Below are 27,157 nucleotides of genomic sequence, written 5' to 3'. Positions count from 1 at the left end.
ATTTCCTTGATGGCACTCCAGAGAAAACCCAAGATCACTGTCTCAAGTCTAGAGGGATCCTGAGGTCACTGGAGCAACACGAAAGGGCTCCGTGGAACCCAAATCAACTCGAGATGAGAGCTTAGTCCCTGGCTTCAACGCAAGAGGAATACCAACTTTCCACAAGCACCTCAAGAGGAGGCTTCTCTCAGCTACAGGTATGTGAGAGGGACCCTGAGTTTGTGGCCTCAAGTCGAATGGACACCGAGATGCTCTGACTCGAAGTAAGGCCGGATATCCCTGCAGTGAATTGAATGCAGGCTCGTCTTGCATCTCCCAAGACGAAGGAATGTCTGAATCCCCTCTGGATACGACAGAGAAAGACCTAGTCCTCAGCCTCATCGCGACCGGAGACATCACATCCTTTGAAAAATCGAGAGGTGTGCGGAGATCAATGCTTCCAAAGGAGACGATGCCTGACTCCTCTTGAAAATGGATAGGAGTCCCAGGATCCCTGTGGCACGTGGAAAGGGACCCTGGGTTTCCCGCCTCTCGTGGAGACGCGTCCCAATTGCCATGCCAAGACTCGAGGAGAATCCCGAGGTGTCCCTCGCACCTAGGCAGGAGTCCTGACGTCGCTGAACAAACACGTGTCTGGAAGGGCCCTCCCCGTCGCAACTCGAGAATATACACCAGGTTCCGGCCGCAACTCGAGAAAAACCATGAGACTTCCCCCTCGCCGCGACATGAGGCCCGATTCCCCTGCACTGTGTGCAGAGCAATGCCGTGTTCCACATCAAACGTGAAAGGAGCCTTGATTTCCTTGATGGCACTCCAGAGAAAACCCAAGATCACTGTCTCAAGTCTAGAGGGATCCTGAGGTCACTGGAGCAACACGAAAGTTCTCCGTGGACCCCAAATCAACTCGAGATGAGAGCTTAGTCCCTGGCTTCGACACAAGAGGAATACCAACTTTCCACAAGCACCTCAAGAGGAGGCTTCTCTCAGCTACAGGTATGTGAGAGGGACACTGAGTTTGTGGCCTCAAGTGGAATGGACACCGAGATGCTCTGACTCGAAGTAAGGCCGGATATCCCTGCAGTGAATTGAATGCAGGCTCGTCTTGCATCTCCCAAGACGAAGGGATGTCTGAATCCGCTGTGGAGACCACAGAGAAAGACCTAGTCCTCCGCCTCATCACGACCGTAGGCCTCACATCCTTTGACAACTCGAGAGGTCCACGGAGATCAATGCTTCCAAAGGAGACGATGCCTGACTCTCTTGAAAATAGATAGGAGTCCCAGGATCCCTATGGCACGTGTAAAGGGACACTGGATCTCCCGCCTCACATGGATACGCGTCCCAATTGCCATGCCAAGACTCGAGGAGAATCCCGAGGTGTCCCTCGCACCTAGGCATGAGTCCTGACGTCGCTGAACAAACACGTTTCTGAAAGGGCCCTCTCCGTCGTTACTCGAGAATATAACCCAGTTTCCGACCGCAACTCGAGAAAAACCATGAGACTTCCCCCTCGCCGCGAGATGAGACCCGATTCCCCTGAACTGCGTGCAGAGCAATTCCGTGTTCCACATCAAACGTGAAAGGAGCCTTGATTTCCTTGATGGCACTCCAGAGAAAACTCAAGATCACTGTCTCATGTCTAGAGGGATCCTGAGGTCACTGGAGTAACACGAAAGGGCTCCGTGGACCCCAAATCAACTCGAAATGAGAGCTTAGTGTCTGGCTTCGACTCAAGAGGATTACCAACTTTACACAAGCACCTCAAGAGGAGGCTTCTCTTAGCTACAGGTATGTGAGAGGGACCCTGAGTTTGTGGCCTCAAGTGGACTGGACACCGAGATGCTCTGACAGGAAGTAAGGCCGGATATCACTGCAGTGAATTGAGTGCAGGCTCGTCTTGCATTTCCCAAGACGAAGGGATGTCTGAATCCCCTGTGGAGACCACAGAGAAAGACCTAGTTCTCCGCATGATCGCGACCGGAGGCCTCACATCCTTTGAAAACTCGAGAGGTCCGCGGAGATCAATGCTTCCAAAGGAGACGATGCCTGACTCCTCTTGAAAATGGATAGGAGTCCCAGGATCCCTGTGGCACGTGGAAAGGGACCCTAGGTCTCCCGCCTCACGTGGAGACGCGTCCCAATTGCCATGCCAAGACTCGAGGAGAATCCGTAGGTGTCCCTCGCACCTAGGCCCGAGTCCTGACGTCGCTGAACAAACACGTGTCTGGAAGGGCCCTCCCCATCGTAACTCGAGAATATACCCCAGGGTCCTTGCACAACTGGAGAAAAAACATGAGACTTCCCCCTCGCCATGAGATGAGGCCCGATCCCCTACACTGCGTGCAGAGCAATTCCGTGTTACACCTCAAACGTGAAAGGAGCCTTGATTTCCTTGATGGCACTCCAGAGAAAACTCAAGATCACTGTCTCAAGTCTAGAGGGATCCTGAGGTCACTGGAGCAACACGAAAGGGCTCCGTGGACCCCAAATCAACTCGAGATGAGAGCTTAGTCCCTGGCTTCGACACAAGAGGAATACCAACTTTCCACAAGCACCTCAAGAGGAGGCTTCTCTCAGCTACAGGTATGTGAGAGGGACCCTGAGTTTGTGGCCTCAAGTGGAATGGACACCGAGATGCTCTGATTCGAATTAAGGCCGGATATCCCTACAGTGAATTGAAAGAAGGCTCGTCTTGCATCTCCCAAGACGAAGGGATGTCTGAATCCCCTGTGGAGACCACAGAGTAAGACCTAGTCCTCCGCCTCATCGCATCCGGAGGCCTCCCATCCTTTGAAAACTCGAGAGGTCCGCGAAGATCAATGCTTCCAAAGGAGACAATGCCTGACTCCTCTTCAAAATGGATAGGAGTCCCAGGATCCCTGTGGCACGTGGAAAGGGACCCTGGGTCTGCCGCCTCACGAGGAGACGCGTCCCAATTGCCATGCAATGACTCGAAGAGAATCCCGAGGTGTCCCTCGCACCAAGGCAGGAGTCCTGACTTCGCTGAAAAAACACGTGTCTGGAAGGGCCCTCCCCTTCTAACTCGAGAATATACCCCAGGTCCGGCCGCAACTCGAAAAAAACCATGAGACTTCCCCCTCCCTGCGAGATGAGGCCCGATTCCCATGCACTGCGTGCAGAGCAATTCCGTGTTCCACATCAAACGTGAAAGGAGCCTTGATTTCCTTGATGGCACTCCAGAGGAAACCCAAGATCACTGTCTCAAGTCTAGAGGGATCCTGAGGTCACTGGAGCAACACGAAAGGGCTCCGTGGACCCGAAATCAACTCGAGATGAGAGCTTAGTCCCTGGCTTCGACTAAAGAGGAATACCAACTTTCCACAAGCACCTCTAGAGGAGGCTTCTCTCAGCTACAGGTATCTGAGAGGGACACTGAGTTTGTGGCCTCAAGTGGAATTTACACCGAGATGCTCTGACTCAAAGTAAGCCGGATATCCCAACAGTGAATTGAATGCAGGCTCATCTTGCGGCTCCCAAGACGAAGGGATGTCTGAATCCCCTGTGGGGACCACAGAGAAAGACCTAGTTCTCTACTTCATCGCGAGCAGAGGCCTCACATCCTTTGAAAACTCGAGAGGTCCGAGGAGATCAATGCTTCCAAAGGAGACGATGCCTGACTCCTCTTGAAAATGGATAGCAGTCCCAGGATCACTGTGGCACGTGGAAAGGGACACTGGGTTTCCCGCCACACGTGGAGACGAGTCCCAATTGCCATGCCAAGACTCGAGGAGAATCCCGAGGTGTCCCTCGCACCTAGGCCCGAGTCCTGACATCGCTGAACAAACACGTGTCTGGAAGGGTCGTCCCCGTCGTAACTCGAGAATATACCCCAGGTTCCGGCCGCAACTCGAGAAAAACCATGAGACTTCCCCCTCGCCGCGAGATGAGGCCCGATTACCCTGCACTGCGTGCAGAGCAATTCCGAGTTCCACATCACACGTGAAAGGAGCCTTGATTTCCTTCATGGCGCTGCAGAGAAAACCGAAGATCACTGTCTCAAGTCTAGAGGGATCTTGAGGTTACTGGAGCAAGACGAAAGGGCTCCATGGACCCCATATCACCTCGAGATGAGAGCTTCGTCGCTGGCTTAGACTCAAGAGGAATACCAACTTTCCACAAGCACCTCAAGAGGAGGCTTCTCTCAGCTACAGGTATGTGAGAGGCACCCTGAGTTTTTGGCCTCAAGTGGAATGGACACAGAGATGCTCTGACTCGAAGTAAGGCCGGATATCCCTGCAGTGAATTGAATGCAGGCTTGTCTTGCATCTCGCAAGATGAAGGGATGTCTGAATCCCCTGTGGAGACCACAGAGAAAGACCTAGTTCTCCGCCTCATCGCGACCTGAGGCCTCACATCCTTTGAAAATTCGAGAGGTCCGCGGAGATAAATGCTTCCAAAGAGACGATGCCTGACTCTTCTTGAAAATGGATAGGAGTCCCAGGATCCCTGTGGCACGTGGAAAGGGACCCTGGGTCTCCCGCCTCACGTGGAGACGCGTCCCAATTGCCATGCCAAGACTCGAGGAGAATCCCGAGGTTTCCCTCGCACCTAGGCCCGAGTCCTGAGGTCGCTGAACAAACACCTGTCTGGAAGGGCCCTCCCCGTCGTAACTCGAGAATATACCCCAGGTTCCGGCCGCAACTCGAGAAAAACCAGGAGACTTCCCCTTCGCCGCGAGATGAGGCCCGATTCCCCTGGACTGCGTGCAGAGCAATTCCGTGTTCCACATCCAACCTGAAAGGAGCCTTGAATTCCTTGATGACACTCCAGAGAAACCCAGGATCACTGTCTCAAGTCTAGAGGGATCCTGAGGTCACTGGAGCAACACGAAAGGGCTCCGTGGACCCCAAATCAACTCGAGATGAGAGCTTAGTACCTGGCTTCCCCTCAAGAGGAATACCAACTTTCCACAAGCACCTCAAGAGGAGGGTTCTCTCAGCCACAGGTATGTGAGAAGGACCCTGAGTTTGTGGCCTCAAGTGGAATGGACACCGAGATGCTCTGACTCGAAATAAGGCCAGATATCCCTGCAGTGAATTGAATGCCGGCTCGTCTTCCATCTCCCAAGACGAAGGGATGTCTGAGTTCCCTGTGGAGACCACAGAGAAAGACCTAGTTCTCCGCCTCATTGCGACCGGAGGCCTCACATCCTTTGAAAACTCAAGAGGTCCGCGGAGATCAATGCTTCCAAAGGAGACGATGCCTGACTCCTCTTGAAAAAGGATAGAAGTCCCAGGATCCCTGTGGCACGTGGAAAGGGACCCTGGGTCTCCCGCCGCACGTGGAGACGCGTCCCAATTGCCATGCCAAGACTCGAGGAGAATCCCGAGGTGTCCCTCGCACCTAGGCAGGAGTCCTGACGTCGCTGAGCAAACACGTGTCTGGAAGGGCCCTCCCCGTCGTAACTCAAGAATATACCCAAGGTTCCGGCCGCAACTCGAGAAAAACCATGAGATTTCCCCCTCGCCGCGAGTTGAGGCCCGATTCCCCTGCACTGCATGCAGAGCAATTCCGTGTTCCACATCAAACGTGAAAGGAGCCTTGATTTCCTTGATGGCACTCCAGAGAAAACGCAAGATCACTGTCTCAAGTCTAGAGGGATCCTGAGGTCACTGGAGCAACACGAAAGGGCTCCGTGGACCCCAAATCAACTCGAGATGAGAGCTTAGTCCCTGGCTTCGACTCAAGAGGAATACCAACTTTCCACACGCACCTCAAGAGGAGTCTTCTCTCAGCTACAGGAAAGTGAGCGGGACCCTGAGGTTGTGGCCTCAAGTGGAATGGACACTGAGATGCTCTGACTCGAAGTAAGGCCGGATATCCCTGCAGTGAATTGAATGCAGGCTCGTCTTGCATCTCTCAAGACGAAGGGATGTCTGAATCCCCTGTGTAGACCACAGAGAAAGACCTAGTTCTCTGCCTCATCGCGACCGGAGGCCTCACATCCTTTGAAAACTCGAGAGGTCCGCGGAGATCAATGCTTCCAAAGGAGACCATGCCTGACTCCTCTTCAAAATGGATAGGAGTCCCAGGATCCCTGTGGCACGGGGAAAGGGACCCTGGGTCTCCCGCCTCACGTGGAGACGCGTCCCAATTGCCATGCCAAGAATCGAGGAGAATCCCGAGGTGTCCCTCGCACCTATGCAGGGGTCCTGACGTCGCTGAACAAACACGTGTCTGGAAGGGCCCTCCCCGTCGTAACTCGAGAATATACCCCAGGTTCCGGCCGCAACTCGAGAAAAACCATGAAATTCCCCCTCGCCGCGAGATGAGGCCCGAATCCCCTGCACTGCGTGCAGAGCAATTCCGTGTACCACATCGAACGTGAAAGGAGCCTTGATTTCCTTGATGGCACTCCAGAGCAAACCCAAGATCACTGTCTCAAGTCTAGAGGGATCCTGAGGTCACTGGAGCAACACAAAAGGGCTCCGTGGACCCCAAATCAACTCGAGATGAGAGCTTAGTCCCTGGCTTCGAATCAAGAGGAATACCAACTTTCCACAAGCACCTCAAGAGGAGGCTTCTCTCAGCTACAGGTATGTGAGAGGGACCCTGAGTTTGTGGCCTCAAGTGGAATGGACACCGAGATGCTCTGACTTGAAGTAAGGCCGGATATCTCTGCAGTGAATTGAATGCAGGCTCGTCTTGCATCTCCCAAGACGAAGGGTTGTCTGAATCCCCTGTGGAGACCACAGAGAAAGACCTAGTCCTCCGCCTCATCGCGACCGGAGGCCTCACATCCTTTGAAAACTCGAGAGGTCCGCGGAGATCAATGCTTCCAAAGGAGACGATGCCTGACTCCTCTTGAAAATGGATAGGAGTCCCAGGATCCCTGTGGCACGTGGAAAGGGACCCTGGGTCTCCCGCCTCATGTGGAGACGAGTCCCAATTTCCATGCCAAGACTCGAGGAGAATCCCGAGGTGTCCCTCGCACCTAGGCAGGAGTCCTGACGTCGCTGAACAAACACGTGTCTGGAAGGGCCCTCCCCGTCGTAACTCGAGAATATACCCCAGGTTCCGGCCGCAACTCGAGAAAAACCATGAGACTTCCCCCTCGCCGCGAGATGAGGCCCGATTCCCTTGTAATGCATGCAGAGCAATTCCGTGTTCCACATCAAATGAGAAAGGACCCTTGATTTCCTTGATGGCACTCCAGAGAAAACCCAAGATCACTGTCTCAAGTCTAGAGGGATGCTGAGGTCACTGGATCAATACGAAAGGGCTCCGTGGACCCCAAATGAACTCGAGATGAGAGCTTAGTCCCTGGCTTCGCTCAAGAGGAATACCAACTTTCCACAAGCACCTCAAGAGGAGGCTTCTCTCAGCTACAAGTATGTGAGAGTTACCCTGAGTTTGTGGCCACAAGTGGAATGGACACCGAGAGGCTCTGACTCGAAGTAAGGCCGGATATCCCTGCAGTGAATTGAATGCAGGCTCGTCTTGCATCTCCCAAGACGAAGGGATGTCTGAATCCCCTGCGGAGACCACAGAGAAAGACCTTGTTCTCCCTCTCATCGCGACCGGAGGCCTCACATCCTTTGAAAACTCGAGAGGTCCACGGAGATCAATGCTTCCAAAGGAGACGATGCCTGACTCCTCTTCAAAATGGATAGTAGTCCCAGGATCCCTGTGGCACGTGGAAAGGGACCCTGGGTCTCCCGCCTCACGTGGAGACGCGTCCCAATTGCCATGCCACTACTCGAGGAGTATCCCGAGTTGTCCCCCGCACCTAGGCAGGGGTCCTGACGTCGCTGAACAAACACGTGTCTGGAAAGACCCTCCCCGTCATAAATCGAGAATATACCGCAGGTTCCGGCCGCAACTCGAGAACAACCATGAGACTTCCCCCTCGCCGTGAGATGAGGCCCGATTCCCCTGCAGTGCGTGCAGAGCAATTCCGTGTTCCACATCAAACGTGAAAGGAGCCTTGATTTCCTTGATGGCACTCCAGAGAAAACCCAAGATCACTGTGTCAAGTCTAGAGGGATCCTGAGGTCACTGGAGCACAACGAAAGGGCTCCGTGGACCCCAAATCAACTCGAGATGAGAGCTTAGTCCCTGGCTTCGAGTCAAGAGGAATACCAAGTTTCCACAAGCACATCAAGACGAGGCTTCTCTTAGCTACAGTTATGTGAGAGGGACCCTGAGTTTGTGGCCTCAGGTGGAATGGACACCGAGATGCTCTGACTCGAAGTAAGGCCGGATATCCGTGCAGTGAATTGAGTGCAGGCTCGTCTTGCATCTCCCAAGACGAAGGGATGTCTGAATCCCCTGTGGAGACCACAGAGAAAGACCTAGTTCTCTGCCTCATCGCGACCGGAGGCCTCACATCCTTTGAAAACTCGAGAGGTTAGCGGAGATCAATGCTTAGAAAGGAGACCATGCCTGACTCCTCTTGAAAATGGATAGGAGTCCCAGGATCCCTGTGGCACGTCGAAAGGGACCCTGGGTCTCCCGCCTCACGTGGAGACGCGTCCCAATTGCCATGCCAAGACTCGAGGAGAAACCCTAGGTGTCCCTCGCACCTAGGCAGGAGTCCTGACGTCACTGAACAAACACGTGTCTGGAAGGGCCCTTCCCGTCGTAACTCGAGAATATACCCCATGTTCCGGCCGCAACTCGAGAAAAACCATGAGACTTCCCCCTCGCCGCGAGATGAGGCCCGAATCCCCTGCACTGCGTGCAGAGCAATTCCGTGTTCCACATCAAACGTGAAAGGAGCCTTGATTTCCTTGATGGCTCTCCAGAGGAAACCCAAGATCACTGTCTCAAGTCTAGAGGGATCCTGAGGTCACTGTAGCAACACGAAAGGGCTCCGTGGACCCCAAATCAACTTGAGATGAGAGCTTAGTCCCTGGCTTCGACTCAAGAGTCATACCAACTTTCCACAAGCACCTCAAGAGGAGTTTTCTCTCAGCTACAGGAATGTGAGAGGGACCCTGAGTTTGTGGCCTCAAGTGGAATGGACACCGAGATGCTCTGACTCGATGTAAGGCTGGATATCCTTGCAGTGAATTGAATGCAGGCTCATCTTACATCTCCCAAGACGAAAGGATGTCTGAATCCCCTGTGGAGACCAGAGAAAGACCTAGTTCTCCGTCAACGCGACCGGAGGCCTCACATCCTTTGAAAACTCGAGAGGTCACCGGAGATCAATGCTTCCAAAGGAGACGATGCCTGACTCCTCTTGAAAATGGATAGGAGTCCCAGGATCCTTGTGGCACGTGGAAAGGGACCCTGGGTCTACCGCCTCACGTGGAGACGCGTCCCAATTGCCATGCCAAGACTTGAGGAGAATCCCGAGGTGTCCCTCGCACCTAGGCAGGAGTCCTGACGCCGCTGAACAAACACGTGTCTGTAAGGGCCCTCCCCGTCGTAGCTCGATAATATACCCCAGGTTCCGGCCGCAACTCGAGGAAAACCATGAGACTTCCCCCTGGCCGCGAGATGAGGCCCGATTCCTGTGCACTGCATGCAGAGCAATTCCGTGTTCCACATCAAACGTGAAATGAGCCTTGATTTCCTTGATGGCACTCCAGAGAAAACCCAAGATCACTGTCTCAAGTCTAGAGGGATCCTGAGGTCACTGGAGCAACACGAAAGGGCTCCCTGGACCCCAAATCAACTCGAGATGAGAGCTTAGTCCCTGGCTTTGACTCAAGAGGAATACCAACTTTCCACAAGCACCTCAATAGGAGGCTTCTCTGAGCTACAGGTATGTGAGAGGGACCCTGAATTTGTGGCCTCAAGTGGAATGGACACCGAGATGCTCTGACTCGAAATAAGGCCGGATATCCCTGCAGTGAATTGAATGCAGGCTCGTCTTGCATCTCCCAAGAGGAAGGGAGGTCTGAATTTCCTGTGGAGACCTCAGAGAAAGACTTAGTTCTCCCCCTCATCGCGACCGGAGGCCTCACATCCTTTGAAAACTCGAGAGGTCCACGGAGATCAATGCTTCCAAAGGAGACGATGCCTGACTCCTCCTGAAAATGGATAGGAGTCCCAGGATTCCTGTGGCACGTGGAAAGGGACCCTGTGTTTCCCGCCTCACGTGGAGACGCGTCCCAATTGCCATGCCAAGACTCGAGGAGAATCCCGAGGTGTCCCTCGCACCTAGGCAGGAGTCCTGACGTCGCTGAACAAACACGTGTCTGGAAGGGCCCTCCCTGTCGTAACTCGAGGATATACCCCAGGTGCCGGCCGCAACTCGAGAAAAACCATGAGACTTCCCCCTCGCCGCGAGATGAGGCCCGATTCCCCTGCACTGCGTGCAGAGCAATTCCGTGTTCCACATCAAATGGGAAAGGAGCCTTGATTTCCTTGATGGCACTCCAGAGAAAACCCAAGATCACTGTCTCAAGTCTAGAGGGATCCTGAGGTCACTGGAGCAACACGAAAGTGTTCCGTGGACCCCAAATCAACTCGAGATGAGAGCTTAGATCCTGGTTTCGAGTCAAGAGGCATACTAACTTTTCACAAGCACCTCAAGAGGAGGCTTCTCTCTGCTAAAGGTATGTGAGAGGGACCCTGAGTTTGTGGCCTCAAGCGGAATGGAGACCGAGATGCTCTGACTCGAAGTAAGGCCGCATATCCCTGCAGTGAATTGAATGCAGGCTCGTCTTGCATCTCCCAAGACGAAGGGATGTCTGAATCCCCTGCGGAGACCACAGAGAAAGACCTAGTCCTCCGCCTCATCGCGACCGGAGGCCTCACATCCTTTGAAAACTCGAGAGGTCCGCGGAGATCAATGCTTCCAAAGAGACGATGCCTGACTCCTCTTGAAAATGGATAGGAGTCCCAGGATCCCTGTGGCACGTGGAAAGGGACCCTGGGTCTCCCGCCTCACGTGGAGACGCGTTCCAATTGCCATGCCAAGACTTTAGGAGAATCCCGAGGTGTCCCTCGCACCTATCACGTGTCTGGAAGGGTCCTCCCCATCGTAAATCGAGAATATACCCCAGGTTCCGGCCGCAACTCGAGAAAAACCATGAGACTTTCCCCTCGACGCGAGATGAGGCCCGATTCCCCTGGACTGCGTGCAGAGCAATTCCGTTTTCCACATCAAACCTGAAAGGAGCCTTGATTTCCTTGATGGCACTCCAGAGAAAACCCAGGATCACTGTCTCAAGGCTAGAGGGATCCTGAGGTCACTGGAGCAACACGAAAGGGCTCCGTGGACCCCAAATCAACTCGAGATGAGAGCTTAGTACCTGGCTTCGACGCAAGAGGAATACCAACTCTCCACAAGCACCCCAAGAGGAGGGTTCTCTCAGCCACAGGTATGTGAGAAGGACCCTGAGTTTGTGGCCTCAAGTGGAATGGACACCGAGATGCTCTGACTCGAAGTAAGGCCAGATATCCCTGCAATGAATTGAATGCAGGCTCGTCTTGCATCTCTCAAGACGAAGGAATGTCTGAATCCCCTGTGGAGACCACAGAGAAAGTCCTAGTTCTCCGCCTCATCGCGACCGGAGGCCTCATATCCTTTGAAAACTCAAGAGGTCCGCGGAGATCAATGCTTCCAAAGGAGACGATGCCTGACTCCTCTTGAAAATGGATAGGAGTCCCAGGATCCCTGAGGCACGTGGAAAGGGACCCTGGGTCTCCCGCCTCACGTGGAGACGCGTCCCAATTGCCATGCAAAGAATCGAGGAGAATCCCGAGGTGTCCCTCGCACCTAGGCAGGAGTCCTGACGTCGCTGAACAAACACGTGTCTGGAAGGGACCTCCCCGTCGTAACTCGAGAATATACCCCAGGTTCCGGCCGCAACTCGAGAAAAACCATGAGACTTCCCCCTCGCCGAGAGATGAGGCCCGATTCCCCTGCACTGCATGCAGAGCAATTCCGTATTCCACATCAAAAATGAAAGGAGCCTTGATTTCTTTGATGGCACTCCAGAGAAAACCCAAGATCACTGTCTCAAGTCTAGAGGGATTCTGAGGTCACTGGAGCAACACGAAAGGGCTCCGTGGACCCCAAATCAACTCGAGATGAGAGCTTAGTCCCTGGCTTCGACTCAAGAGGAATACCAACTTTCCACAAGCACCTCAAGAGGAGGCTTCTCTCAGCTACAGGAATGTGAGAGGGACCCTGAGTTTGTGGCCTCAAGTGGAATGGACACCGAGATGCTCTGACTCGAAATAAGGCCGGATATCCCTGCAGTGAATGGAATGCAGGCTCGTCTTGCATCTCCCAAGACGAAGGGATGTCTGAAACCCCTGTCAGACCACAGAGAAAGACATAGTCCTCCTCCTCATCGCGACCTGTGGCCTCACATTCTTTGAAAACTCGAGAGGTCAGCGGAGATCAATGCTTCCAAAGGAGACGATGCCTGACTCCTCTTGAAAATGGATAGGAGTCCCAGAATCCGTGTGGCACGTGGAAAGGGACCCTGGGTCTCCCGCCTCACGTGGAGACGCGTCCCAATTGCCATGCCAAGACTCAAGGAGAATCCCGAGGTGTCCCTCGCACCTAGGCAGGAGTGCTGACGTCGCTGAACAAACACGTGTCTGGAAGGGCCCTCCCCGTCATAACTCGAGAATATACCCCAGGTTCCGGCCGCAACTCGAGAAAAACCATGAGAATTCCCCCTCGCCGCGAGATGAGGCCCGATTCCCCTGCACTTCGTGCAGAGCAATTCCGTGTTCCACATCAAACGGGAAAGGAGCCTTGATTTCCTTGATGGCACTCCAGAGAAAACCCAAGATCACTGTCTCAAGTCTAGAGGGATCCTGAGGTCACTGGAGCACCACGAAAGGGCTCCGTGGACCCTAAATCAACTCGAGATGAGAGCTTAGTCCCTCGCTTCGAGTCAAGAGGAATACCAATTTTCCACCAGCACATCAAGACGAGGCTTCTCTCAGCTACAGGTATGTGAGAGGGACCCTGTGTTTGTGGCCTCAGGTGGAATGGACACCGAGATGCTCTGACTCGAATAAGGCCGGATATCCGTGCAGTGAATTGAATGCAGGCTCGTCTTGCATCTCCCAAGACGAAGGGATGTCTGAATCCCCTGTGGAGACCACAGAGAAAGACCGAGTTCTCCGCCTCATCGCGACCAGAGGCCTCACATCCTGTGAAAACTCGAGAGGTCCGCGGAGATCAATGCTTCCAAAGGAGACGATGCCTGACTCCTCTTGAAAATGGATAGGAGTCCCAGGTTCCCTGTGGCACGTGGAAAGGGACTCTGGGTCTCCCGCCTCACGTTGAGACGCGTCCCAATTGCCATTCCAAGACTTGAGGAGAATCCCAAAGTGTCCCTCGCACCTAGGCAAGCTTCCTGACGTCGCTGAACAAACAAGTGTCTGGAAGGGCCCTCTCCGTCTTAACTCGATATTATACCCCAGGTTCCGGCCGCAACTCGAGAAAAACCATGAGACTTCGCCCTCGCCGCGAGATGAGGCCCGATTCCCCTGCACTGCGTGCAGAGCAATTCCGTGTTCCACATCAAACGTGAAAGGAGCCTTGATTTCCTTGATGGCACTCCAGAGAAAAGCCAAGATCACTGTCTCAAGTCTAGAGGGATCCTGAGGTCACTGGAGCAACACGAAAGGGCTCCGTGGACCCCAAATCAACTCGTGATGAGAGCTTAGTCCCTGGCTTCGACTCAAGAGTCATACCAACTTTCCACAAGCACCCCAAGAGGAGGTTTCTCTCAGCTACAGGTATGTGAGAGGGTCCCTGAGTTTGTGGCCTCAGATGGAATGGACCCTGAGATGCTGTGACTCGAAGTAAGGCCGGATATCCCTGCAGAGAATTGAATGCCGGCGCGTCTTGCATCTCCCAAGACGAAGGGATGTCTGAATCCCCTGTGCAGACGACAGAGAAAGACCTAGTTCTCCGCCTGATCGCGACCGGAGGCCTCACATCTTTTGAAAACTGGAGAGGTCCGCGGAGATCAATGCTTCCACAGGAGACGATGCCTGACTCCTCTTGAAAATGGATAGGAGTCCAGGATCCCTGTGGCACGTGGAAAGGGAGCCTGGTCTCCCGCCTCACGTGGAGACGCGTCCCAATTGCCATGCCAAGACTCGAGGAGAATCCCGAGGTGTCCCTCGCACCTAGGCAGGAGTCCTGACGTCGCTGAACAAACACGTGTCTGGAAGGGCCCTCCCTGTCGTAACTCGAGAATATACCCCAGGTTCCGGCCGCAACTCGAGAAAAACCATGAGACTTCCCCCTCGCCGCGAGATGAGGCCTGATTCCCCTGCACTGCGTGCAGAGCAATTCCGTGTTCCACATCAAACGTGAAAGGAGACTTGATTTCCTTGATGGCACTCCAGAGAAAACGAAAGACCACTGTCTCAAGTCTAGAGGGATCCTGCGGTCACTCGAGCAACACCAAAGGGCTCCGTGGACCCCAAATCTGCTCGAGATGAGAGCTTAGTCCCTGGCTTCGACTCAAGAGGAATACCTAATTTCCACAAGCACCTCAAGAGGAGGTTTCTCTCAGCTACATGTATTTGAGAGGGACCCTGAGTTTTTGGCCTCAAGTGGAATGGACACCGAGATGCTCTGACTTAAGTAAGGCCGGATATCCCTGCAGTGAATTGAATGCAGGCTCGTCTTGCATCTCCCAATACGAAGGGATGTCTGAATCCCCTGTGGAGACCACAAGAAAGACCTAGTTCTCCGCCTCATCGCGAGCGAAGGCCTCACATTCTTTGAAAACTCGAGAGGTCCGTGGAGATCAATGCTTTCAAAGGAGGCGATGCCTGACTCCTCTTGAAAATGGATAGGAGTCCCAGGATCCCTGTGGCACGTGGAAAGGGACCCTGGGTCTCCCGCCTCACGTGGAGACGCGTCCCAACTGCCATGCCAATACTCCAGGAGAATCCCGAGGTGTCCCTCGCACCTAGGCAGGAGTCCTGACGTCGCTGAACAAACAGGTGTCTGGAAGGGCCCTCCCCGTTGTAACTCGAAAATATACCTCAGGATCCGGCCGCAACTCGAGAAAAACCATGAGACTTCCCCCTCGCCGCGAGATGAGGCCTGATTCCCCTGCACTTCGTGCAGAGCAATTCCGTGTTCCACATCAAATGGGAAAGGAGCCTTGATTTCCTTGGTGGCACTCCAGAGAAAACCCAAGATCACTGTCTCAAGTCTAGAGGGATCCTGAGGTCACTGGAGCAACACGAAAGGGTTCCGTGGACCCCAAATCAACTCAAGATGAGAGCTTAGATCCTGGTTTCGAGTCAAGAGGAATACTAACTTTCCACAAGCACCTCAAAAGGAGGCTTCTCTCTGCTAAAGGTATGTGAGAGGGACCCTGAGTTTGTGGCCTCAGGTGGAATGGACACCGAGATGCTCTGACTCGAAGTAAGGCCGCACATCCCTGCAGTGAATTGAATGCAGGCTCGTCTTGCATCTCCCAAGACGAAGGGATGTCTGAATCCCCTGCGGAGACCACAGAGAAAGACCTAGTCCTCTGCCTCATCGCGACCGGAGGCCTCACATCCTTTGAAAACTCGAGAGGTCCGCGGAGATCAATGCTTCCAAAGAGACGATGCCTGACTCCTCTTGAAAATGGATAGGAGTCCCAGGATCCCTGTGGCACGTGGAAAGGGACCCTGGGTCTCCCGCCTCATGTGGAGACACGTCCCAATTGCCATGCCAAGACTCGAGGAGAATCCCGAGGTGTCCCTCGCACCTAGGCAGGAGTCCTGACGTCGCTGAACAAACACGTGTCTGGAAGGGCCCTCCCCGTCGTAACTCGAGAATATACCCCAGGTTCCGGCCGCAACTCGAGAAAAACCATGAGACTTCCCCCTCGCCAATACATGACGCCCGATTCCCCTGCACTGCATGCAGAGCAATTCCGTATTCCACGTCAAAAATGAAAGGAGCCTTGATTTCTTTGATGGCAGTCCAGAGAAAACCCAAGATCACTGTCTCAAGTCTAGAGGGATCCTGAGGTCACTGGAGCAACACGAAAGGGCTCCGTGGACCCCAAATCAACTCGAGATGAGAGCTTAGTCCCTGGCTTAGACTCAAGAGGAATACCAACTTTCCACAAGCACCTCAAGAGGAGGCTTCTCTCAGCTACAGGTATGTGAGAGGGACCCTGAGTTTGTGGCCTCAAGTGGAATGGACACCGAGATGCTCTGACTCGAAATAAGGCCGGGTATCCCTGCAGTGAATGGAATGCAGGCTCGTCTTGCATCTCCCAAGACGAAGGGATGTCTGAAACCCCTGTGCAGACCACAGAGAAAGACCTAGTCCTCCTCCTCATCGCGACCTGTGGCCTCACATTCTTTGAAAACTCGAGAGGTCAGCGGAGACCAATGCTTCCAAAGGAGATGATGCCTGACTCCTCTTGAAAATGGATAGGAGTCCCAGGATCCCTGTGGCACGTGGAAAGGGACCCTGGGTCTTCCGCCTCACGTGGAGACGCGTCCCAATTGCCATGCCAAGACTCGAGGAGAATCCCGAGGTGTCCCTCGCACCTAGGCAGGAGTGCTGACGTCGCTGAACAAACACGTGTCTGGAAGGGCCCTCCCCGTCGTAACTCGAGAATATACCCCAGGTTCCGGCCGCAACTCGAGAAAAACCATGAGACTTCCCCCTCGCCGCGAGATGAGGCCCGATTCCCCTGCACTGCGTGCAGAGCAATTCCGTGTTCCACATCAAACGGGAAAGGAGCCTTGATTTCCTTGATGGCACTCCAGAGAAAACCCAAGATCACACTCTGAAGTCTAGAGGGATCCTGAGGTCACTGGAGCAACACGAAAGGGCTCCGTGGACCCCAAATCAACTCGTGATGAGAGCTTAGTCCCTTGCTTCGACTCAAGAGGAATACCAACTTTCCACAAGCACCTCAAGAGGAGGCTTCTCTCAGCTACAAGTATGTGAGAGTTACCCTGAGTTTGTGGCCTCAAGTGCAATGGACACCGAGATGCTCTGACTCGAAGTAAGGCCGGATATCCCTGCAGTGAATTGAATGCAGGCTCGTCTTTCATCTCCCAAGACGAAGGGATGTCTGAATCCCCTGTGGAGACCACAGAGAAAGACCTAGTCCTCCGCCTCATCGTGACCGGAGGCCTCATATCCTTTGAAAACTCGAGAGGTCTGCAGAGATCAATGCTTCCAAAGGAGACGATGCCTGACTCCTCTGGAAAATGCATAGGAGTCCCAGGATCCCTGTGGCACGTGGAAAGGAACACTGGGTCTCCCGCCTCACGTGGAGACGCGTCCCAATTGCCATGCCAAGACTCGAGGAGAATCCCGAGGTGTCCCTCGCACCAAGGCAGGAGTCCTGACGTCGCTGAACAAACACGTGTCTGGAAGGGCCCTCCCCATCGTAACTCGAGAATATACCCCAGGTCCTGGCTGCAACTCGAGAAGAACCATGAGACTTCCCCCTCGCCGCGAGATGAGGGCCGAGTTCCCTGCACTGCTTGCAGAGCAGTTCCGTGTTCCACATCAAACGTGAAAGGAGCCTTGATTTCCTTGATGGCACTCCAGAGAAAACCCAAGATCACTGTCTCAAGTCTAGAGGGATCCTGAGGTCACTGGAGCACCAAGAAAGGGCTGCGTGGACCCCAAATCAACTCGAGATGAGAGCTTAGTCCCTGGCTTCGAGTCAACAGGAATACCAAGTTTCCACAAGCACATCAAGGCGAGGGTTCTCTCAGCTACAGGTATGTGAGAGGGACCCTGAGTTTGTGGCCTCAGGTGGAATGGACACCGAGATGCTCTGACTCGAAGTAAGGCCGGATATCCGTGCAGTGAATTGAGTGCAGGTTCGTCTTGCATCTCCCAAGACGAAGGGATGTCTGAATCCCCTGTGGAGACCACAGAGAAAGACCTAGTTCTCCGCCTCAACGCGAACGGAGGCCTCACATCCTTTGAAAACTCGAGAGGTCCGCGGAGATCAATGCTTCCAAAGGAGACGATGCCTGACTCTTCTTGAAAATGCATAGGAGTCCCAGGATCCCTGTGGCACGTGGAAAGGGACCCTGGGTCTCCCGCCTCACGTAGAGACGCGTCCCAATTGCCATGCCAAGACTCGAGGAGAACCCGAGGTGTCCCTTGCACCTAGGCAGGAGTCCTGACGTCGCTGAACAAACACGTGTCTGGAAGGGCCCTCCCCATCGTAAATCAAGAATATACCCCAGGTTCCGGCCGCAACTCGAGAAAAACTATGAGACTTCCCCCTCGCCGCGACATGAGCCCCGATTTCCCTGCACTGCATGCAGAGCAATTCCGTGTTCCAAATCAAAAGTGAAAGGAGCCTTGATTTCCTTGATGGCACTACAGAGAAAACCCAAGATCACTGTCTTAAGTCTAGAGGGATCCTGAATTCACTGGAGCTAAAGGAAAGGGCTCCGTGGACCCCAAATCAACTCGAGATGAGAGCTTAGTCCCTGGCTTCGACTCAAGAGGAATACCAACTTTCCACAAGCACCTCAAGAGGAGTCTTCTCTCAGCAACAGTTATGTGAGAGGGACCCTGAGTTTGTGGCCTCAAGTGGATTGGACACCGAGATGCTCTGACTCGAAGTAAGGCCGGATATCCCTGCAGTGAATTGAATGCAGGCTCGTCTTGCATCTCCCAAGACGAAGGGATGTCTGAATCCCCTGCGGAGACCGCAGAGAAAGACCTAGTCCTCCGCCTCATCGCGACCTGAGGCCTCACATCCTTTGAAAACTCGAGAGGTCCGCGGAGATCAATGCTTCCAAAGAGACGATGCCTGACTCCTCTTGAAAATGGATAGGAGTCCCAGGATCCCTGTGGCACGTGGAAAGGGACCCTGGGTCTCCCGACTCATGTGGAGACGCGTTCCAATTGCCATGCCAAAACTTTAGGAGAATCCCGAGGTGTCCCTCGCACCAATCACGTGTCTGGAAGGGTCCTCCCCGTCGTAAATCGAGAATATACAGCAGGTTCCGGCCGCAACTAGAGAAAAACCATGAGACTTTCCCCTCGCCGCGAGATGAGGCCCGATTCCCCTGGACTGCGTACAGAGCAATTCCGTGTTCCACATAAAACCTGAAAGGAGCCTTGATTTCCTTGATGGCACTCTAGAGAAAACCCAGGATCACTGTCTCAAGTCTAGAGGGATCCTGAGGTCAGTGGAGCAACACGAAAAGCCTCCGTGGACCCCAAATCAACTCGAGATGAGAGCTTAGTACCTGGCTTCGACGCAAGAGGAATACCAACTCTCCACAAGCACCCCAAGAGGAAGGTTCTCTCAGCCACAGGTATGTGAGAAGGACCCTGAGTTTGTGGCCTCAAGTGGAATGGACACCGAGATGCTCTGACTCGAAGTAAGGCCAGATATCCCTGCAGTGAATTGAATGCAGGCTCGTCTTGCATCTCTCAAGACGAAGGGATGTCTGAATCCCCTGTGGAGACCACAGAGAAAGACCTACTTCTCCGCCTCATCGCGACCGGAGGCCTCACATCCTTTGAAAATTCAAGAGGTCCGCGGAGATCAATGCTTCCAAAGGAGACGATGCCTGACTCCTCTTGAAAATTGATAGGAGTCCCAGGATCCCTGTGGCACGTGGAAAGGGACCCTGGGTCTCCTGCCTCACGTGGAGATGCGTCCCAATTGCCATGCCAAGACTCGAGGAGAATCCCGAGGTGTCCCTCGCACCTAGGCAGGAGTCCTGACGTCGCTGAACAAACACGTGTCTGGAAGGGCCCTCCCCGTCGTAACTCGAGAATATACCCTAGGTTCCGGCCGCAACTCGAGAAAAACCATGAGACTTCCCCCTCGCCAATACATGAGGCCCGATTCCCCCGCACTGCATGCAGAGCAATTCCGTATTCCACGTCAAAAATGAAAGGAGCCTTGATTTCTTTGATGGCAGTCCAGAGAAAACCCAAGATCACTGTCTCAAGTCTAGAGGGATCCTGAGGTCACTGGAGCAACACGAAAGGGCTCCGTGGACCCCAAATCAACTCGAGATGAGAGCTTAGTCCCTGGCTTAGACTCAAGAGGAATACCAACTTTCCACAAGCAACTCAAGAGGAGGCTTCTCTCAGCTAATGGTATGTGAGAGGGACCCTGAGTTTGTGGCCTCAAGTGGAATGGACACCGAGATGCTCTGACTCGAAATAAGGACGGGTATCCCTGCAGTGAATGGAATGCAGGCTCGTCTTGCATCTCCCAAGACGAAGGGATGTCTGAAACCCCTGTGCAGACCACAGAGAAAGACCTAGTCTTCCTCCTCATCGCGACCTGTGGCCTCACATTCTTTGAAATCTCGAGAGGTCAGCGGAGACCAATGCTTCCAAAGGAGATGATGCCTGACTCCTCTTGAAAATGGATAGGAGTCCCAGGATCCATGTGGCACGTGGAAAGGGACCCTGGGTCTTCCGCCTCACGTGGAGACGCGTCCCAATTGCCATGCCAAGACTCGAGGAGAATCCCGAGGTGTCCCTCGCACCTAGGCAGGAGTGCTGACGTCGCTGAACAAACACGTGTCTGGAAGGGCCCTCCCCGTCATAACTCGAGAATATACCCCAGGTTCCGGCCGCAACTCGAGAAAAACCATGAGACTTCCCCCTCGCCGCGAGATGAGGCCCGATTCCCCTGCACTGCGTGCAGAGCAATTCCGTGTTCCACATCAAACGGGAAAGGAGCCTTGATTTCCTTGATGGCACTCCAGAGAAAACCCAAGATCACTGTCTCAAGTCTAGAGGGATCCTGAGGTCACTGGAGCAACACGAAAGGGCTCCGTGGACCCCAAATCAACTCGTGATGAGAGCTTAGTCCCTTGCTTCGACTCAAGAGGAATACCAACTTTCCACAAGCACCTCAAGAGGAGGCTTCTCTCAGCTACAAGTATGTGAGAGTTACCCTGAGTTTGTGGCCTCAAGTGCAATGGATACCGAGATGCTCTGACTCGAAGTAAGGCCGGATATCCCTGCAGTGAATTGAATGCAGGCTCGTCTTGCATCTCCCAAGACGAAGGGATGTCTGAATCCCCTGTGGAGACCACAGAGAAAGACCTAGTCCTCCGCCTCATCGTGACCGGAGGCCTCATATCCTTTGAAAACTCGAGAGGTCTGCAGAGATCAATGCTTCCAAAGGAGACGATGCCTGACTCCTCTGGAAAATGCATAGGAGTCCCAGGATCCCTGTGGCACGTGGAAAGGGACACTGGGTCTCCCGCCTCACGTGGAGACGCGTCCCAATTGCCATGCCAAGACTCGAGGAGAATCCCGAGGTGTCCCTCGCACCAAGGCAGGAGTCCTGACGTCGCTGAACAAACACGTGTCTGGAAGGGCCCTCCCCATCGTAACTCGAGAATATACCCCAGGTCCTGGCTGCAACTCGAGAAAAACCATGAGACTTCCCCCTCGCCGCGAGATGAGGGCCGATTTCCCTGCACTGCTTGCAGAGCAGTTTCGTGTTCCACATCAAACGTGAAAGGAGCCTTGATTTCCTTGATGGCACTCCAGAGAAAACCCAAGATCACTGTCTCAAGTCCAGAGGGATCCTGAGGTCACTGGAGCAACTCGAAAGGGCTCCGTGGACCCCAAATCAACTCGAGATGAGAGCTTAGTCCCTGGCTTCGACTCAAGAGGAATACCAACTTTCCACAAGCACCTCAAGAGGAGTCTTCTCTCAGCAACAGTTATGTGAGAGGGACCCTGAGTTTGTGGCCTCAAGTGGAATGGACACCGAGATGCTCTGACTCGAAGTAAGGCCAGATATCCCTGCAGTGAAGTGAATGCAGGCTCGTCTTGCATCTCCCAAGACGAAGAGATGTCTGAATCCGCTGTGGAGACCACAGAGAAAGACCTAGTCCCCCGCCTCATCGCGACCGGAGGCCTCATATCCTTTGAAAATTCGAGAGGTCTGCAGAGATCAATGCTTCCATAGGAGCCGATGCCTGACTCCTCTTGAAAATGGATAGGAGTCCCAGGATCCCTGTGGCACGTGGAAAGGGATGCTGCGTCTCCCGCCTCACGTGGAGACGCGTCCCAATTGCCATGCAAAGAATCGAGGAGAATCCCGAGGTGTCCCTCGCACCTAGGCAGGAGTCCTGACGTCGCTGAACAAACACGTGTCTGGAAGGGCCCTCCCCGTCGTAACTCGAGAATATACCCCAGGTTCCGGCCGCAACTCGAGAAAAACCATGAGACTTCCCCGTCGCCGCGAGATGAGGCCTGATTCCCCTGCACTGCGTGCAGAGCAATTCCGTGTTCCACATCAAACGTGAAAGGAGCCTTGATTTCCTTGATGGCACTCCAGAGAAAACGCAAGACCACTGTCTCAAGTCTAGAGGGATCCTGCGGTCACTGGAGCAACACCAAAGGGCTCCGTGGACCCCAAATCTGCTCGAGATGAGAGCTTAATTCCTGGCTTCGACTCAAGAGGAATACCTAGTTTCCACAAGCACATCAAGACGAGGCTTCTCTCAGCTACAGGTATGTGAGAGGGACCCTGAGTTTGTGGCCTCAGGTGGAATGGACACCGAGATGCTCTGACTCGAAGTAAGGCCGGATATCCGTGCAGTGAATTGAGTGCAGGCTCGTCTTGCATCTCCCAAGACGAAGGGATGTCTGAATCCCCTGTGGAGACCACAGAGAAATACCTAGTTCTCCGCCTCACCGCGAGCGGAGGCCTCACATCCTTTGAAAACTCGAGAGGTCCGCGGAGATCAATGCTTCCAAAGGAGACGATGCCTGACTCCTCTTGAAAATGGATAGGAGTCCCAGGATCCCTGTGGCACGTGGAAAGGGACACTGGGTCTCCCGCCTCACGTGGAGATGCGTCCCAATTGCCATGCCAAGACTCGAGCAGAATCCCTAGGTGTCCCTCGCACCTAGGCAGGAGTCCTGACGTCGCTGAACAAACACGTGTCTGGAAGGGCCCTCCCCATCGTAAATCGAGAACATACCCCAGGTTCCGGCCGCAACTCGAGAAAAACCATGAGACTTCCCCCTCTCCGCGACATGATGCCCGATTCCCCTTCATTGCGTGCAGAGCAATTCCGTGTTCCTAATCAAACGTGAAAGGAGCCTTGATTTCCTTGATGGCACTCCAGAGAAAACCCAAGATCACTGTCTCAAGTCTAGAGGGATCCTGAGGTAACTGGAGCACCAAGAAAGGGCTCCGTGGACCCCAAATCAACTCGAGATGAGCGCTTAGTCCCTGGCTTCGACGCAAGAGGAATACCAACTTTCCACAAGCTCCTCAAGAGGAGGCTTCTCTCAGCTACAGGTATGTGAGAGGGCCCCTGAGTTTGTGGCCTCAAGTGGAATAGACACTGAGATGCTCTGACTCGAAGTAAGGCCGGATATCCCTGCAGTGAATTGAATGCAGGCTCGTCTTGCATCTCCCAAGACGAAGGGATGTCTGAATCCCCTGTGGAGACCACAGGGAAAGACATAATTCTCCGCCTCACCGCGAGCGGAGGCCTCACATCCTTTGAAAACTCGAGAGGTCCGCGGAGATCAATGCTTCCAAAGGAGACGATGCCTGACTCCTCTTGAAAATGGATAGGAGTCCCAGGATCCCTGTGGCACGTGGAAAGGGACCCTGGGTCTACCGCATCACGTGGAGACGTGTCCCAATTACCATGCCAAGACTCGTGGAGAATCCCGAGGTGTCCCTCGCACCTAGGCAGGAGTCCTGACGTCGCTGAACAAACACGTGTCTGGAAGGGCCCTCCCCGACATAACTCGAGAATATACCCCAGGTTCCGGCCGCAACTCGAGAAAAACCATGAGACTTACTCCTCGCCGCGAGATGAGGCCCGATTCCCCTGCACTGCGTGCAGAGCAATTCCGTGTTCCACATCAAACGTGAAAGGAGCCTTGATTTCCTTGATGGCACTCCAGAGAAAACCCAAGATCACTGTCTCAAGTCTAGAGGGATCCTGAGGTCACTGGAGCAACACGAAAGGGCTAAGGGACCCCAAATAAAGTCGAGATGAGAGCTTAGTCCCTGGCTTCGACTCAAGAAGAATACCAACTTTCCACAAGCACCTCAAGAGGAGGCTTCTCTCAGCTACAGGTATGTGAGAGGGACCCTGAGTTTGTGGCCTCAAGTGGAATGGACACCGAGATGCTCTGACTCGAAATAAGGCCGGATATCCCTGCAGTGAATTGAATGCAGGCTCGTCTTGCATCTCCCAAGACGAAGGGTTGTCTGAATCCCATGTGGAGACCACAGAGAAAGACCTAGTCCTCCGCCTCAACGCAACCGGAGGCCTCATATTCTTTGAAAATTCGAGAGGTCCGCGGAGATCAATACTTCCAAAGGAGACGATGCCTGACTACTCTTGAAAATGGATAGGAGTCCCAGTATCCCTGTTGCACGTGGAAAGGGACCTTGGGTCTCCCGCCTCATGTGGAGACGCGTCCCAATACCATGCCAAGACTCGAGGAGAATCCCGAGGTGTCCCTCGCACCTAGGCAGGAGTCCTGACGTCGCTGAACAAACACGTGTCTGGAAGGGCCCTCCCCATCGTAACTCGAGAATATACCCCAGGTTCCGGCCGCAACTCGAGAAAAACTATGAAACTTCCCCCTCGCAGCGACATGAGCCCCGATTCCCCTGCACTGCATGCAGAGCAATTCCGTGTTCCAAATCAAAAGTGAAAGGAGCCTTGATTTCCTTGATGGCACTCCAGAGAAAACCCAAGATCACTGTCTCAAGTCTAGAGGGATCCTGAGGTCACTGGAGCAAAAGGAAAGGGCTCCGTGGACCCCATATCAACTCGAGATGAGAGCTTAGTCCCTGGTTTCGACTCAAGAGAAATACCAACTTTCCACAAGCACCTCAAGAGGAGGCTTCTCTCAGCTACAGGTATGTGAGAGGGACCCTGAGTTTGTGGCCTCAAGTGGAATGGACACCGAGATGCTCTGACTCCATGTAAGGACGGATATCCCTGCAGTGAATTGAATGCAGGCTCGTCTTGCATCTCCCAAGAGGAAGGGATGTCTGAATCCCCTGTGGAGACCACAGAGAAAGACCTAGTTCTCCGCCTCAACGCGAACGGAAACCTCACATCCTTTGAAAACTCGAGAGGTGCGCGGAGAACAATACTTCCAAAGGAGACGTTGCCTGACTCCTCTTGAAAATGGATAGGAGTCCCAGGATCCCTGTGGCACGTGGAAAGGGACCCTGGGTCTCCCGCATCACGTGGAGACGCGTCCCAATTACCATGCCAAGACTCGAGGAGAATCTCGAGGTTTCCCTCGCACCTAGGGAGGAGTCCTGACGTCGCTGAACAAACACGTGTCTGGATGGGCCCTCCCCGTTCTAACTCGAGAATATACCCCAGGTTCCGGCCGCAACTCGAGAAAAACAATGAGACTTACTCCTCGCCGCGAGATGAGGCCCGATTCCCCTGCACTGCATGCAGAGCAATTCCGTGTTCCACATCAAACGTGAAAGGAGCCTTGATTTCCTTGATGGCACTCCAGAGAAAACCCAAGATCGCTGTGTCAAGTCTAGAGGGATCCTGAGGTCACTGTAGCAACACGAAAGGGCTCCGGGACCCCAAATCAACTCGAGATGAGAGCTTAGTCCCTGGCTTCGACTCAAGAAGAATACCAACTTTCCACAAGCACCTCAAGAGGAGGCTTCTCTCTGCTACAGGTATGTGAGAGGGACCCTGAGTTTGTGGCCTCAAGTGGAATGGACACCGAGATGCTCTGACTCGAAATAAGGCCGGATATCCCTGCAGTGAATGGAATGCAGGCTCGTCTTGCATCTCCCAAGACGAAGGGATGTCTGAAACCCCTGTGCAGACCACAGAGAAAGACCTAGTCCTCCGCCTCATCGCGACCTGCGGCCTAATATTCTTTGAAAACTCGCGAGGTCAGCGGAGATCAATGCTTCCAAAGGAGACGATGCCTGACTCCTCTTGAAAATGGATAGGAGTCCCAGGATCCCTGTGGCACGTGGAAAGGGACCCTGGGTCTCCCGCCTCACGTGGAGACGCGTCCCAATTGCCATGCCAAGACTCGAGGAGAATCCCGAGGTGTCCCTCCAACCTAGGCAGGAGTCCTGACGTCGCTGAACAAACACGTGTCTGGAAGGGCCCTCCCCGTCGTAACTCGAGAATATACCACAGGTTCCGGCCGCAACTCGAGAAAAACCATGAAACTTCCCCCTCGCCGCGAGATGAGGCCCGATAACCCTGCACTGCATGCAGAGCAATTCCGTGTTCCACATCAAACGTGAAAGGAGCCTTGATTTCCTTGATGGCACACCAGAGAAAACCCAAGATCACTGTCTCAAGTCTAGAGGGATCCTGAGGTCACTGGAGCAACACGAAAGTTCTCCGTGGACCCCAAATCAACTGGAGATGAGTGCTTAGTGTCTGGCTTCAACTCAAGAGGAATACCAACTTAACACAACCACCTCAAGAGGAGGCTTCTCTCAGCTACAGGTATGTGAGAGGGACCCTGAGTTTGTGGCCTCAAGTGGAATGTACACCAAGATGCTATGACTCGAAGTAAGGCCGGATATCCCTGCAGTGAATTGAATGCAGGCTCGTCTTGCATCTCCCAAGACGAAGGGATGTCTGAATCCCCTGTGGAGACGACAGAGAAATACCTATTCCTCCGCCTCAACGCGACCAGAGGCCTCACATCCTTTGAAAACTCGAGAGGTCTGCGGAAATCAATGCTTCCAAAGGAGACGATGCCTGACTCCTCTTGAAAATGGATAGGAGTCCCAGTATCCCTGTGGCACGTGGAAAGGGACACTGGGTCTCCCGCCTCACGTGGAGACGCGTCCCAATTGCCATGCCAAGACTCGAGGAGAATCCCGAGGTGTCCCTCGCACCTAGGCAGGATTCCTGACGTCGCTGAACAAACACGTGTCTGGAAGGGCTCTCCCCGTCGTAACTCGAGAATATACCCCAGGTTCCGGCCGCAACTCGAGAAAAACCATGAGACTTCCCCCTGGCCGCGAGATGAGGCCCGATTCACCTGCACTGCATGCAGAGCAATTCCGTGTTTCACATCAAACGTGAAAGGAGCCTTGATTTCCTTGATGGCACTCCAGAGAAAACCCAAGATCACACTCTGAAGTCTAGAGGGATCCTGAGGTCACTGAATCAACACCAAAGGGCTCAGTGGACCCCAAATCAACTCGAGATGAGAGCTTAGTCCCTGGCTTCGACTCAAGAGGAATACCAACTTTCCACAAGCACCTCA

This window comes from Dama dama, chromosome 9, assembly GCF_033118175.1.
Source record: "Dama dama isolate Ldn47 chromosome 9, ASM3311817v1, whole genome shotgun sequence".
NCBI lineage: Eukaryota > Metazoa > Chordata > Mammalia > Artiodactyla > Cervidae > Dama > Dama dama.
The sequence above is the reverse complement of the archived record's forward strand: the minus strand, read 5'-3'. Positions refer to the sequence as shown.